Source organism: Salvia splendens, chromosome 3 (assembly GCF_004379255.2).
Source record: "Salvia splendens isolate huo1 chromosome 3, SspV2, whole genome shotgun sequence".
In the NCBI taxonomy this organism is placed as follows: Eukaryota; Viridiplantae; Streptophyta; class Magnoliopsida; order Lamiales; family Lamiaceae; genus Salvia; species Salvia splendens.
In genome coordinates, this window is record NC_056034.1 from 13,767,384 (window position 1) to 13,773,829 (window position 6,446).

Consider the following 6,446-nt stretch of genomic DNA (forward strand, 5'->3'; position numbering starts at 1 on the left):
CAATACTTTAGCCGCCGATTTTAATGGTTGACACAAGAAAACGTCGATGGAAGGTGAACGACGGTGATTGCCTTCTGGCAGAACGTCTACCTCAAATAATACACTCTTTTGAAGCTTTATTGTTTTTGAAATTCTAATTTACTACATCTGTTTGTAATTTGGTTTCTGATTTTCGTCCAATTATTTCATGAAGCAAAGCGGAGAAAGGTTAACGTATGTGTCAAATATACTCGTAGGTCAGTAGCTAAATCACAGCCGGTGGTTAAATCAAAACACAAGAAAAGTTCGTTTGATGTTCTGTACTGCAAGCCAAATCCCTATGCCAAAAGGTAAAAATAAATTTATGACATAGTCCTAATTCATGAGATGAAGTTAACTGTGTTGTATGAATTTTATTAACTGTGTTATTTGTGAAGAAATAACAGTTGAATGAACTAACTAACCTATTTGATGAACTAATAACCTCATGAAATGAAGTAATATAAACTAACGTGTTTTGTATGCATATTTTGCTAGGAAATAAGATTGAATTAACTAACTAACCAATTTGATCAAGTAATAATCTAATCAAATGAAGTAATATAAACTGACATGTTTTGTATGCATATTTTGCTTTATAATTACATTGAATGAGCTAAATAACTAATTCGATGAAGTAATAACCACATGAAATGAAGTAATATAAACTGACATATTTTGTATGTATATTTAGCTGGAAAGTATACTTGTAATGAACTAAAGAACCTAATGATAATGTTACAAACTATTTTAATGATGATATAAATTATGTTTCAAATGTTGAATTGTTGTTATGTGTTACATATATATAGGTGAAGATAACACGGGGAAAATCCTCTAACTCGCAACGGGGTGAAAAATCAAATCGGAGGAGAGGGATGATGAGTTTCGGAAGATGTAGTTGAGACATGGTGACATGCCGATGAGGATATTTGTGCAATCACTAGATGGGCCATCCCCACGCCCTAACAAATGGGCGGTGCCCAGAATCACGGCTCAACCCACTGAGATGGGTTGGTGTGTCAAATTTGGATGATTTCCTGTATTGGACAAGTTTGTATTTTTTTCATTTTTTCAAAATGGAGAGTTTGTATTTGGTTATGGGGTTTATACAGTGACGATGGTGTGGTTTACCAACTTTCTCCTACAGTGGAAATAGTTGACTATTTTGGAGAAAATTCAAACGATTTTATTCACGCACAGTAGTAAACTACTGTAATGAATAATAAACTACTACAATGATATAATAAACTACTACAATAAGCCATGCAACATCGTAAAAATCTGCATATCCACCACCACCACAACAACAAGAATCATAATTCAACCAGAATTTAAGTTCATTCGTCCATGCTATTACTTCATTTATAAAGGTAATTTAGTTCATTATAGGTACAATTAATCAAGTACTTATGCATACAATACACTTCAGATTATCATTTCATATTAACTGGAATTAAGTGCATTCAAACATGTTATTACTTCATTCAACTAGATATTTGGTTCATATTAACTAAAGCTTTACGCAAACTTATGCATACAACACAATTGAGTTCAAGATACTTCATTCAACCTGCGGATTACTTCATTCAGCCAAACTGTTACTTCATTATAGATTTGTTAATACAACAAAGATGAAAAAAATTGAAAAAATATCCACCAACAAGGTTCAACAAGAGATTGTTCATCAATGTTAAAACACTTCATCAATGTTAAAAACATATATCAGATTAAGAACTGGCTATAATTGGCTAGGATTCAAAAATCGCAATTGGCTAAAATTGGCTAGGATTTCATAATTCAAGCTCAAAACTTACAGGTATCAAAATAACATTCAATTTGGCCAGAATTCAGAATTGAAAAAACTAAATTAGTATTTTAAATAAAAGCTCCAACATTTCAGAGAGAGAGATAGCAAAATTCTAATGGAAATTCATCAAATCCCACCGTTGATGCTGCCGCCGTCGTACTACTCCACCGCTTGAGGCAAATCCTCCGACGGCAAATCGAGATCGAAGCTTCTCATCCACCGCAGAATTTGTCGGTGTCGTTCCTACTCCATCGATATGCTGATGAATTTCACGAGTGGAATTCTCCATGGATGAGATTAAGAAGATTATGAAAACTGAGGCAAATCGCGATTGAGGAAGATCACGATTGAGGCAGATCGTGATTGAGGCAATTGTCCGGCGATCATGAATCGAGGCAACACAATTTTCCGACGATGGAGATCAATTAAGATTGAAGGAGATTGCGAGATGGAAATCGATGAAGATGAAGGAGATTGCGAGAAGGAGATCGATGAAGATTGAATGAAAGAGCAGCGATCGAAGAATTGCGAGATAAATTAAGGAAACACGTATTTTATGTTTGTAAATGAATTGATTTCCCAAAATACCCTTCAACAAGTTTTTTTGGGATAAAATAATGAAATAATGGTAAATTAATCCTAACCACAAGATTAAGAAAATGGATGGCCCTAATTTGGTCTCTAGTTCGGCCTTTAAGATTGGTTCGACATTGATCACAACTATATATATATATATATATATATATATGGTTGTCTTATATACAAAACAATCTAAAGTGTATAACCTAGAACTACATTTCATCCATTGGATGAGGAAAAAGGATGGTCAAGATCAAATTTCATACATAATCACAATGCATCGGTTATAACCACCCCACTAACCACCCTACTAATCATGTTTTCAATCCAAATTTGGCCTTGGTTCTACATTTAAGATTGGTTCTACATTTAAGAATGGTTCTATCTTGATCACAACCATATATATATATATATAGAGAGAGAGAGAGAGTTGTGATCATATGATAACCCCCAATTTGTGTGATAACCCTATAACGAAATCTGGACCACACATATTTTTTAATCTTGTGGCTGAGATTCAAACTTATATTTACTTCATTAAAAAAGGCGCAGGGGGTAAATATGTCATTTCTCTCATTTAATTTCTGAATTTCGCTCCATTCTTTCATTCTCTCTTAGTTCGATTCTCTCCTCTTTCTCAGCGATTTTGTTTCCATATTCATCTTCTCATCGATTTTGTTCCCAGATTTGATGGTGTTGAGGGAAGAATTCTGGTTGATGAAGCTTCTGAAGCGGCAGACGACGCTGGATCTGGAACAGAATCGCACCGTCTCTTCCCGGAAGAAGGCCGGCCGAGAAATGTTGACTCTCCTCGCCACCGTCGTTAGACAAAGCTAGAGAGTCTTAATTTCGTTCCAAAAATAATTGTACCATAAAAAATGAGAAAGAGGGTGCATGTTCAATTTGATTGGTACACCTCAAAACTCTATATATATCTTTCTTTTGTAATATCAGCTGAAACTAAACTCAGCATCAACTCAGTTTTATAATTAATTTGATGATGATTTTATTCGAATGGGTGAGATCTTCTTTATTTGTTCAGTAAAAAAAAATTTTGAAAGAGGTTTTAGTGTCTTTTTTATCTGTAATCTTGCCTAGTAGTTAAACATAAAAAATTATTTTTTGTATATTTGATGAGCTATTGATAAGTCGTATTCTAGGCCTCGGTTAGTGGTCAGTATGACAGGTTTAAATGATTATATTTGCAAAGCAGTTGCTCAAAGTGTGCAGGATAAGTGTTCTGGCCAGTAGGGAAGTTCCGGAGTGTTCGGGTAGAAAAAGCGCCAGCATGGTCTCATACTGATCCGTATACGTGCTAAAACGGCTTGAGATGAAGAAGACGGATAGCTGGGACGGATTACCCACAATTAAGGGCAAAGAAGTCAAATTGCAGCGAGGATTTACCCTAAAATCAAGGGTAGCCTCCCTATAAAAGGTAGCCAAGTTGGAGAGAGAAGGGGCCTTGGAGAGACTTCAATTCACCATCATCTTTAGGTAGAGAGTTCTCTCGGTAATTTCAGTCTTTCAGCCGTGTCCCACTTCTTGCCTCGCCGAGCCATGATCACCTGACGTTCAGAATGTTCCCGAGTTCCAGTCATCGTCCGTTCCAGTTAGCTAGATCGTAGTTCCAGTCAGAGATTTTATCGCCCGGAGTGGCAAACAATCTTTAAATTGCTTTCGTAGTTTAATTAGTTCTCCGTCTTTACGTTGGATTTCTGTTACATTTTGGGATTTTGTTGTTTTGAAATGCTTGCTTTGGATATCCGAACGTGTTAATGCTATGAAGTTGATTTCCGTTTCGTTCATTGTAGTGTTCTTTTCTTTCCTTGTCTAGTTAGCTTAGATCTAAGATTTCTCGGTGTTTTAAGTGCTAAATCTCTAAATTCTGTTACGTAACAAATTTCTTTAGGATAGGTAAACAAGTACTATTTGATCTGGAAGTAGATCGTTGCATGCAAGGCTTCGTTTTATTTTCTGAATCGATCTTTCATGTTGACCAGCATGCAGAAGTCCAGTTTCAGCGTTTGATTTCAGATTTGATTTCTTAGTTTTAGATCTGTGTTCGCGAGTTGTTAATCTGCGTTTGCCGGGTTGGATCTGGAATTGTTATCTGAGTTTAATTTGTGTTGTTGGAGAAGATGATGTCTACATCCAGATTGGGGACCACCTTACTTTTATTTACTTTTGCTTCCTTTTGTCCTTCACCTCTGGTTGTACCTGCAGATCTGTCAGCCTAGTCACCACTACCTCCACTACACTCTGAATATTCTGTTTAGCCAAAAATAGAAATACCGTCCTTTCCAAACAATTTCTGTTACACCATGTCCCCTCATTTCCACGTACACAGTTGCATTCCATGATCTGCTCCCCCATCCTAGTCAGTAGGACGCCACCCTTTAATTACTCGCCTAGGTAGAAACTCAACCCGAGCGTGGTAGCTAACCAACCCTCCAAAACATCACCGCAGTAGTTTAAACGCACCATCTCTGTGGGATTCGACCCTTACCTCCACTATACTGATCAGTAGAAGTGGGTTGAGGAATCTTTGAAGACGAGGTCTAGGCTTAGTTAGGATCTTTATCCTGCCAGTAGGATATATCCTCACTTGAACGACACCTACGCACCTCGTAACCTCTTCAAATGGCGCCGTTGCCGGGGATGGATGGCGTTTTAGATACTATTGTGTGTGATACTTTGGCGTAAATATTGTGTATAATTTTTTCTCTTTTTCTTTTGTTTCAGTTTATGAGAAGCAGTTCGGATCCTAATCCGTGGAAACCGAAGATACTTCAGCGAGGATCCATACTTGTGACCACTCGTTCTGGCCTGTCAACAACTCTGTCTGACCTAGACACGAGTAGCGACGAAGAACAGTACACCATAGAAGGACCAATTCCCGTGGAGTTACCACTGTTGGAAGGCAATCCAGGAATGGCTGCCAACATGGACGAAGATCCAGAGATCGGTACGCTGAATGCGCATACCGAAGGAGAACCACCGCAAGCTATCGTGGTCACCCCGGGACAGACTGCTTGTGACGTGAAGCCTCATGTCATAGCGATTCTACCTACATACTGCGGGAAAAGCTATGAAGGGCCGTATGAGTTCCTTCACGAATTTTGTAAGATTTGTAGAGCGCAGAGAAGACCAGCAGGAGCGACTGAAGATGATTATAGGCTGAAAGCTCTGCCATTTGTGCTCAAGGGGGAAGCGAACACCTGGTTCATGCGCTTGCCCCCTGACTCTATTGAGACTTGGGCCGACTTCAAGTCAGCATTCCTGGGCGAGTTTTTTCCGTCATCTAAGACAAGCGCACTGAAGAGAGAAATAACGAATGTGAAGCAAGGATATGACGAGCCCTTGAGCGACTATTGGGCAAGATACATGAGTCTTTTGGAATCGTGTCCCAACCATCGCATGGCGGACATTGAAGTACATCATACTTTCTACGAGGGCATGAACGCGGTAACCAAAGACCTGGCCAATTCATCTTCGGGAGGAAGCTTCACGCAATTACGGGTCAGCGAAGCAAAGAGAGTCCTAAGGAAGCAACTGAATGCAAAGAAAGAGTATGACCATTCAAGGGAAGGATACAACCGAGAGCGGGCTGCTGTTGCATCGACTACTGATCAAGAGAACAAGCTGGAGCAGAAAATGGACTTGAAGATGGATGAGCTGAAGAAGTCACTTTTGAGTGCCATCGAGAAGAGCACTCCACCACCTCTCCCAACTGGAAACTACAAGGGTGCAGAGCAGGGGAATCAAGGGGCCCAATACGAGCATCCGAATGACTTGATCAGTACGGAGCAAGCTAACGCTGCTGGGTATTTTAACCAGAATGGGAATTGGATCCAGGGGAGACAACGGGACGCACCATGGAGGGACCACCCGAATTTTCGATGGGGAGAAGGGAACCAAAACCAGAACCAAGGTCAAGGCCAGAACCAATATAACCCTTACCCGAACCAAAACCCTAACCGTGGACCAGCAAACCCAGACTTCCAGCCCAGCTGGTCAGGAAGAAACCAACAAGCCCAAA